Source organism: Corvus cornix, chromosome 1, assembly GCF_000738735.6.
Source record: "Corvus cornix cornix isolate S_Up_H32 chromosome 1, ASM73873v5, whole genome shotgun sequence".
Classification (NCBI taxonomy): Eukaryota; Metazoa; Chordata; class Aves; order Passeriformes; family Corvidae; genus Corvus; species Corvus cornix.
The window spans coordinates 12,580,262-12,590,732 of NC_046332.1; positions in this window are offsets into that span (position 1 = coordinate 12,580,262).

Sequence of the window (10,471 nt, forward strand, 5' to 3'; positions counted from 1 at the left end):
ACGATTTTGGTATCACTCTGCACTGAACTCCAAAGTTCCCCCAATGAAGTCAACACAAAAAATGGATCTGTCCAAAATGCTTCTTTTTTTTTTTTTTTTTTTACTTAAACCTCAAAGTTTATACTAATGTATTTATTTTAGAAAATCTTAAGGAGACTATCACAGAATAGTGTTGGAAGGGACTGACAAGGACCAGCTGATACCAAAATCGGCCGATAGAAACTTTTTAACACAGCTAAGAAACTTGTTACAATATATGAAGGAGCAGTATCAGTAGGCCCACTCAAAGAGGTTAAATTAACTGATCATAAAATCCCTTGCAGTAGAAGGGTTGAAATAAAGGTGGAGTTGTAACATGGCTGTAAGATTTTCATTTGTGATAGGAAATTGTGAGAGCAGCCTCCATTTTGATTGGAAAAAATTCAGATGTATGAAAGGACCTTTAAAGTAATTATTAATATTGTGTGCATATATTGAAGCATGAAAGTCTCAAGTAACTAATTTCAGATGGCTATAATCTTTTTCTTGCTGTGAACTAAAAATAAAAAAGGCTTTGGAAGTGTCTGATGCAGTGTCCCAAAAGGTAAAAATCAGTTAAACACCTGTCGCTGCTTAGGTCATGGAAGGGAAGGCTCAGGAAGATCTTATAAATATGTACAAATACCTGAATGGACAGTGAAAAAGGACAGAGTCAGGCTGTTTTCAGTGAGCTCAGTGACAGGAACATAGGAGTTTCCATATGAACTTCACAAAACATTTTTTTACTGTGCAGATGACTGAGCACTGGCTCAGGTTGCCCAGGGAGGTTGTGGTCTCCATCCTTGGTGACACTCAAAAGCCATCTGGACACAATCCTGAGCAATGCTGTAAGGAATTAAATAGCACAGTTGCTTCTCTCAAACACTGTCATGGCCAAAGGAGGGATTTGCCATAAGATAAGGCACCACAGCAGGAGCTTGAGATAAGCACAGAAGGGTGCAACAGGCTGGTGCTAATTCCAGGCCTTGCAAGGTGAGATCTGATGAATGCATCTGAACAAAAGTTCCACTGGGGCAAACTGTGGGGAAAGTCCACCAGAGGACTGAGGAATATCTACAGTGTTACATCAGACAATGTAAAAATTCCCCACTAAGGGGAAATACCTGGTCATTCCCACCTGAACCTGAACCCGTATCAACCCATTGAGCTTTATATATCAGGGACTTCCCCTACCCCCAACAAACCAAGACAAATCACTTTGACCAGAGGACATCAAAATTGCAACAAGCAAGTCTCATTGCTGCATCCACAAATGGTGACATTTTTCCTCTCCACAATCTGCTCTTATCTTCCTTTCCTTTCCTTTCCTTGCCTTGCCTTGCCTTGCCTTGCCTTGCCTTGCCCTTGCCTTAAACTTGCCTTCCCTTGCCTTCCCTTGCCTTGCCTCTCCCTCTCCGTGTCTTGTCCTGTCCTGTCCTGTCCTGTCCTTTCCTGTCCTTTTTCAATTTTTTAATTTCTACAGATAACCAGAATGGCTGCATACCTCCTTTCCATTGTAACCAAATTTTTCTATAACAAACCTACCATAATATACATATATATATTTATATATTTACATATACTGGTCATTGAGCGTCGTTTCACTCTAATCTGCCCCAAGGGATCTATTAACAAGAACCTGGGTTACCCTGCCTCAGGGCAGGATGTAACAAATGGACTGGAAAAGTCTCTGCTTGAGCAGAGAATCAGACCAGATGGCCTTCAAAAATCCCTTCCAAGAACTATTCTCTGATTCTGCACTCCATGAATCAAGTTCAGGTATAGCATAGTACTATAATAGTATTAACACAACATACTACATAGTATGTATATAGTACTATACTATATAGTATTAACACAACAGATCATTATAGAAAAAAATAAAAGTTTCACTTTGAGGGAAAAAAAAAATACATCTTAAAAGTACACAACCTAGAACCATGGAGAACATATTGTTTTTATGTATTTACTTTTCATCCTCTAAACCAGCCACAAACTCGAAACCTGTCACTTCAACACCAGTTCGAGATTTCTGTTCTCAAGAGTTCAGGACTGAAGCCCACTCATGGTGTGAATTAATGGCCAGTCTGTACCATTTGCTATGAAATACATTGCAATGAAGGCTGCTTCCTGTTAAGAATGGTTAAATAAAATAAAGCTGCCAACAAATTATTTATGTTCCTGGAAATGATTGAGATAAAGTCAACCATGCATTTGTCTTCTGCTAATGCACAGAAAGGACATGAGTTCAGAACTGTTAATAGTATATATTCTTAAATGAGAGTCCAAAAGGCTAAGTCTTAGTTTCCTGAGTGCTATGCACATTCTTGAAATATTCTAAATTTCCAAAGAATGTTACAGCAACTTCATAAAATACATGAAAACAGTCTTCATTTTTTTCAAATATGATGTATAACAGAAACTTTCAAAGGCATAAGATCAGGAAATGCACTCTCACCTTCCTCACCACCCCTAAAATGTAGATCTTTTTGTCAACTGCAAGAAAACATAGAAAAATATCTATCAACATTAGACATCTAAAGAAAAAGAATATGGGAGAGACAATATGTCACAAGGCTCTTCAGCATTCTACATTAACTCCTATGAACATAATTACCTGCCTTACCCATACTTATTCCTTACTTTTTAAAATGCTGAGAAAACAACAGCATGATGGGAAATTATATTGTTGCAATGTACTACTACTACTGCCTACATTGTTCAGGGTACTTTTATCATTTTTATGGTAACTCGTTTGAATTTGTTTATTTGCTTTATTTTCTTCTTTTCATGAGGTGGATCAACTGAATTAAGACAGGAACTGGTGTGCCTAAAAGTCTTCTCAAAATTCATGGGAAATAATTTTCAAGATAGTTGTTACTATTCTAATGTGAATCAGCCAAATCTAATACGTTTTTCTTACTTCTCCTGTAGATCATTTAATGTGACATATAAGCAGTAAATAACTTCATTGAAGTATTTGTTTTTCATTGTCATAATCTGTCCATCCTCTTTTTCAGGGCAGCATAACTTCAGCAATCCTTGCCTTTCTGGTCCATCTAGGGGTAATGTTTTAGTACTGAATCTAAGCACAGTGAAGGAAAGTTATACTAATTTGTATACTGTTTCTTTTATGTAGCAGAGCAACTACATGAAGTTATTAGTTTAAAATAACAATCTACCTTGAGGAATTCGTATAACACAAGAGAAAAGACAGACATGAGTAAAGAGGATACCTTGCTTTCTTTTGAAACTGAATTTCTGGGACTCGATTTGAAAATCTAATTAATCTTCCAGGCTTTTTGTTGTTGCTCTTTGATTGGATTTTCTGCACATTCTCAGCTAATGTATAATAAAATGTCAGCAGATGAGTATTTGTATAATTGAAATTGCATTCATTTTATGATCCTTCCTGTGATTATGTGGCAAATATATCTGATGTATTATTTAATTTCTTTGTTTTTTAAAAATGAAATTAGTGCTTATAGGCATCAATTCACTACAGATTCATTATGAAACTCTTGTAAAAAAGCTAAGAAGATTTTAATAAGAAGTTGAATGGAACCTCTACCTTTAATTTTATGGTAACATTGATGTTTCCTGCTGAAGTAATATAGATGACTCAGGGTTTTTGTTGTCTTCTTAGTTACAGAGTATTCATGACAGTATTCATAGCACATACTCTGGGCTCCTCAGCGAACAAACCTATCTGGTAGTTAAGCCTTTAGGTCCTAGTTCCTCATTGGAGCAAGCCAACTACTCCTTGTGAAGAGAACCTGGTTTCTACTTCAACTGTCTTCTTGTTCAGTCTAATTATTTCTTTTAGAGTTACTGTTAATATTTGTTACAAATTATATATTTCTACATATCTAATTATGGATTAAAATTGATGCTGCTGTTCCAACAGAACAGAATTTGAGGGAAGTTATTCTCCACACTCTGTGCAGCCCTGGTGAGGCTGCGCTGGGGATGCTGCAGTTGGGCACATCTTCCTGCAGGATGATCGGGGCCTAGAACACACCAGACTTGAGAAGAGATGAAAGGATTTGGACTTTTTCCTCTGACAAACAGCCTTAAATTCCTTTGAAGGGAAATTTCAAAGATGGCGGAGCCAAGCTCTTCTCAGTAGCAACAAACTCAGATGTAGTATGAGAGGTGACTTGGAAACTCAAATACAGAAAAACTCTTGTCACCAAAAGTACAGTGCAGTGCTGAATAGGTTTCCCACAGAAGTCATGGCTCTTCCATCCCTGGAGGTTTTCAGTACTTAGCAGGTAAAATACAAACATGACCCATCCAGTACAGGTCACAGTCCCACTTTTCATGTTGAGCTATTCACACAGAGATTACCAATGTCCTAAGCAACATTTTATGGTGCTATGGTTCGCTGATAAATAATACTGACTAGCAGAAAAAAATCCTGAAAGCATGTTGGTTGCTAAAATAAATTTTAAACAAGTGTCAAAAATATTTTCACTTCCCCAATAATATATGTGTGCAACTCTTAGTTGCAATTTGTTTGTTTGTTTGTTTGTATGTTTTGGGATGTTATTCCTAAGTCAAATTGAAACCAATTTAAAACAATTGTGGATAACTGTGAACTAATATTAAAATAAAAATCCCCCAAATCATGCAAAAAACCATGCATGCAGTAGCTTTTTAGAAATATGATTATTGAAAATTAAAAATACTAATGCTGTTTCCAGGACCAGCATGTTTTATTCTACTGGCCAATGACTTGTAATATTTTTAAGTACTGGAAGGGTGGGAAGAGAGGAAAAGGATCTCTCTCCCCTTGGACGACTCTGGTTGTACATGCTGCATTGGCAGATGAGAAATCTTCTCAGAAGTGGTGAGTGACTAATGCAAGGCTGAATTTTGGAAAGCAGGATATCTGTCTTCTTGTCACATGGGATTTCCATGAGGTCCTTCTGCAAGTATGTGAAATAATCTTAATGTTATATCTTACCAAAGAGATATGCTATCTTTAACTTTGCATTGCATGAGTGTAAACATTAAATAGGCATTGGACAGATACTCTAGGTAAAGACATGATTCTTATTCTTTTCACTTTTAATTGTATATCTAGCTTACATTTTCTGACTTTGGGGAAATCATCTAACCTTCAGCCTTGCAAAACAACAAGTATTTTGAAATCTTTTGCACAGGAACTTCTTTTAATTTCCATTGACTATCAAAATACTATCTTCACAACTGCTGGACACTGCCCCAAACTGGCTGTTTTGATTTAAAATGCACTTGAGGAGTTGGTTTCATCCTTATGACTCAACATTCCCTTTAAAATTAATAATTGTTTTAATTGTGGTTCCAGACTAGCACACACAGTTTGCAATTTCCAGAACCCTTAAGTCTTCATAGAAAATTCCTTCCTTCTATTTCTTCAGTGAAGCCTCCAAGCTAGTTTGAAATCTCTGCATCTGGCATGTACAAAAGATTTTAGAAACCTGTCTTATAAAAATAAAAAGCACTTTTTTCTCATCCAATTTGTGTCAAATGAACACAATGAAATATGCAACAATATTGAAAATGTCTTTCACAGAACAAAACATCAGAGAACAGAAGAAAAAATCCTCTTACTAATAAGTAGGGAAATTTCTTTCTTACATTATATACTTGCACTGATTGCCTAGATGATGGTCTAAAGCAATGACATTTTCAATCGTCAGGAATCTCAGGCAAACTCAATAAAATAAATAAATATGGAAACAAGATATCTAAGGCCAACTTTTCATGAAAAGGGGAACTTAGGTGAAATTATCTACCATCCTGTCAAGTCACATCTTGAAAACCTCCAGTGATGGGGACTTTATCACATCTTTAAGAGAACTTTTTTCCAGTGATTGACTCTTCTTACTGCAAAAAAGTCTTATATCAGGATGAAAGCTCTCATGGTACAATCTGGACTGCTTGTCCCTTATTTTCTCTCATGTGATTCCTTGAAGAGAGAGCCTTCAACCTCTTTGAAACCACTCTTGAAGTACTGGAATTCTGTGACAAAATACTTAATTTTTAAGATTTAAAGTCTCAAGTCTTTACACATAGCTAAGTTCTCCAGCTCTTTGACCATCTTCATGGCTCTACTTTGGATCAACTCCAGCCTATCCTTTGAGTTGTAGGGGCAGGAAGTGGACACAGTTCTCCAGATATGACCTGACAGGTGGAGTGGGATGATCCCGTCCCTATCTCAGCTGGCAATGCCCCTGCGGATGCAGCCTGGCACATGTTTCACCTTTGTTGCTGCAGTGGTGCACTCATCTGCAGCTTGTTGTCCACCAGGACCCCCAGGTAGCCCTTTTCTCAGTTGTTAAACTTCATTGTGCTCTTGCTAGCTCACTTTTCCAACCTGCCAGGTTCTCCCCATAAGATATCTCTCCCTTCTGAAATGTCCATCTCATCCCTCAGTTCAATGTCACCAGCCAACTTGGTGAGAATATTTTCATTTATGAAATGAAAATTTATGAATATGTTAAATTCATGTAAAATGTCATGGAGCCCGGTAGGATCCTGAAGGATCACATTTGTGGCAGTTTGCCAGCCTGAGCAAACCCACTGATCATCACTCTCTGAGTACAACATTACCAACTTCCTACTCAGCTCCCAGACTATCAATCCAGTCCTTATCTTGTGAGTTTGACTAAAAGATGGCTGGGAAACAGTACCAAATGCTTTGCTAAAGTAGCTCAAACTTCTATAAAACTAACTCTTCTGCTATAGTCTGCTGATTTGTGGGATAGCATTAAATTTGCACTTCTAAAGTAACTATACTTATTTTATTTCCTGACATTATAAATTATGCTTCTGCTCCCATACTCAGTTATTAAGTAGCTATAGCAGCTAAATTTGATTCAGGTTGAAATTAAGTAAACTGATGAGTGTTTTCTGCAGATCTTTTGATCTGTCCATCAAAGAGATGCTCATCTGTCATCAAGATTTAAGCAAATAAATATTTTAGATTTTTTAGGCCTTCAAATTACTGATGATGAAAGTGGCCAAAGTGAGAAGCAGATTTTAGAAGGTATTCTAAGGAGATAAAAATCCTGCAGCCCTTGTCTCAACAAGAAGGTGTGTGTTTTCATTCACGAACTAATTAGTAAGGAATACACTGCCCACTGAAGCATGCTGCTTGGAGTTAATGGCCTACAGAAAGAGAAGCAGTGATCTAGGAGGCAATGGATTCCTGCTGCAGAGCTGTGGGGAGCGCTGCCTGTGCACAAATGGGTGGGTGACACTAAATCATCAATAAGCTGCGATGAAGAGGCACAGGAATGTTGACTGTTGGTGCATCCCTCAAAAGAAACCTAGCCCTGAAAAGTAAGTGCCTTCAGTTTCCCGAAAAACACCCCCAGAACACCCCCAGCTCACTATTAACATGGCCTGAATCATTTGCCTTTTTAGGAATGGTGGATTGATTTCATATTCCATGTGAAAAACCCCATCTTTCCAAACAGTTTTATGACAACCTTAGTATTATAGAATAGAGTTGGAGGGGACATTTAAATGACACCTGGGACAACCTATTCAAATGTTTGACCACCTTCACTGTGAAAAATTCTTCCTTATAGCTAGTGTGGATCTACCATCTTTTAGTTTAAAATCATTACCTCTTTTTCTATAACAACAAATATTTGTCCTCATCTTTCATATAAGTCCCCTTTAAGTATTGAAAGGCTGCAATAAAGTCCTCCTGGAGTCCTCTCTTCTCCAGGCTGAACATTCCCAATTTTCTCAGTTTTTTCATAGGACAGACTGTCCTCATAGGAGATGGTGTCTTCCACTGTAATAACTTCTCTTATTAAAGTCATAAAGGCAGTATGGAGGGGGCAAAAATACAGTTCTCTGCTGTTTGAGTACAGTAATTTTTTTAACAACCCCTTTTGCTAAGATGTTAGTAGGATGGAATGATATGGATTCATTCTCCACAATTTCAAGAATCCATCTACATTTTCAAGTAGAAGCCCATCATGTGACTTTAAGTAAAAATGAAACCCTCTAATTCATCATTTATCTTGTATTCCGCAATGACTTCAAAACCATGAAAGGGACAAAGGTTATAACTCTGGGGAAAACTTGACATTATTTTATCCCCCTCATTTAAACTCTAATATATTTTTCTGTCACTCAGCTTGAAATGATGCTTTATTAAGTAATATGTGGGAATCTTGCTTTTAGTAGGATTCTCTGTACTATAAAGACAAAGGTAAGAAGGGGCAGATATTTCTCTCCATTACAACATGTTTAAAAAGATGTTTCCTTTGATCTGGCAGTCCTTGATGCTCCACCTGGGAGCAAGAAGGCTGAGGGATACTTCCTCTTGCTCTGCAAACATGAGTCCTCTATCTTATACAACATTATCAGAGAATGACAGCTAAAATCTCCGTTTACTTTTTAGCCAGGGGTTAAGAGGAGGGACCAATTATATGATCAGGGTTGATTCTGGTAACCTCCCCCACTGAAGAGAAGAGCTCAAGAATTAGAATATTCTGAAGGAGTTTCACTCACACGTTTGCTTAACACAACTGAAATATTTAAATATTTCCTAAACCAAAGAGAGATTGAAAATCCAGCCTTATGTTTAAGACACTCTCAATTAGTCTGAATGTTTAATCACAGACACAAAGCTGACAGACAGAGTCTAGATGAGAACCTGATGTGGAACCAAATATGCCCTTTAAAATAAGCTGAGAGTCTATATCATTCTACATTAACACTTCCTTTGCAAGGTCAGAACTGATTTTTTTTTTTCCCCGTGCAAAGTAATAAGAATTACTAAATTTTACTTGACCAAAACTGTTTTGTTTTTCTCTGATTTGGATGAAATCTACTTGTGTCTTCTCTGAGCAATGATTAGTTTTCGAATGTTTGAACCCTGAAAATATTCCTAGAATACCCTATGCTCATTTACATAGGCAAGAAATTATATTTCATAGCCTCTTAATCTGAGGAATAATATAAACTGAGTTTTGAACTATAGATTAAATAAAGATAACAGCAGCACCATCTTTAACAGAAGGTGTTGTTTGCTTGAGGACGATATTTTTGTATCTAGATGTTCTTCCTCCGCAAACTTTACTTCCTGAAACTTCTCAATGATTTTTAACTCAGATGAAAGTTTGGATTCTACATTCTTAACCAGAAAAATTCTTCCTCTTCTGGTGAACCTGTAAGTGAAAGAGAAGCTTTGCATAGGGGAATAAAAGTGTTGTCCAGCATATATGTTATTCAGTGAAATGGTTAATATTCACTCCGTGTTTTGTCTTTTTGAGGATGTTCAGGTATTAATAAAATAATCTTCTGAAATTTCCGAAGACAATAAACAGTTTTATGCCACCTGATAGACTGAAAGATTAAAATATTTCTTTAACCTGAATGGGTTTGGATTTTCCCATTATAAGCATTTGTCGGTTTCATTCTGATAGTTTTAAAAGTTTACTACAGAGATACTGTAAAAGTACTCCTCAGTATGATGTTACCTGATTGTAGAAAGCTGTATCTTGAATACTTCCTGCACTTAAGAGGTAAAAAAAAAAAAAAAAATCTTGAAAAGAATTCATTTAGCCCAGAGAAGAGCAGAGAATCTGTGAGAGCAACAGCTGTGCAGACACCAAGGTCAGTGGAGAAGGAGGAAGAGGACGTGCCAGGGCAGAGATTCCCTGGCAGCCTGTGGTGCAGTCCATGGAGAGACAGCTGTGTCCTTGCAGAGCATGAAGGTCCATAGGGGTGCAGAGATCCACCTGCAGCCTCCAGAGGTGACCCACACTGGAACAGGTGGGTGCTTGAAGGAGGTTGGACCAGATCCCTCCCAACCTGAACCATTCTGTGATTCTGTGACTTACTGAGAATACATTAAGTGCAGGAACAAAAAGGAAGAGCAGACACAAATGTGACTTAATACCCATGGAAGCAGGAGGTTAAAAGGTACATGGCCATGGCTTTGCTGGGAACAATTTACCATCACAGTGCTAGTCTGAGACTGACATAGGGCAATTATGGATACAATTCATAACCAAGTCAGGTTTTGCTATTCATAAAGTTACTTACATGCTGGTTACTTATATGTTGCTCCTCTTTGTTATCTTCTGGTGTTCTTATTTAGATTATGATTAAAACAGATGCTTTTATGTCTATTTGAGATGGCTGCTATTTGCTAAGATTAATTAGAATAAATTACATTGAAAGTTTATACGACTGGAATTCAGAACGCCACAACCAAAAAATAGATGTAGCTAAAAAGCCTCGAGGCTCAGCTTTTACGCTCAAGTAAAGATAAGGTATAAATGTGCAGCTTTGTAATGATAAGGAACAATAAAAAGAATATAATATACTCTATCATCACTTCAGAAGGGATATTTGAATTCTTATCAATGCCATGAAATGAACTCTGTATTATTAACATCTGATATCCTGTCCACCTGCAATGAACCAGTTTTCTCAG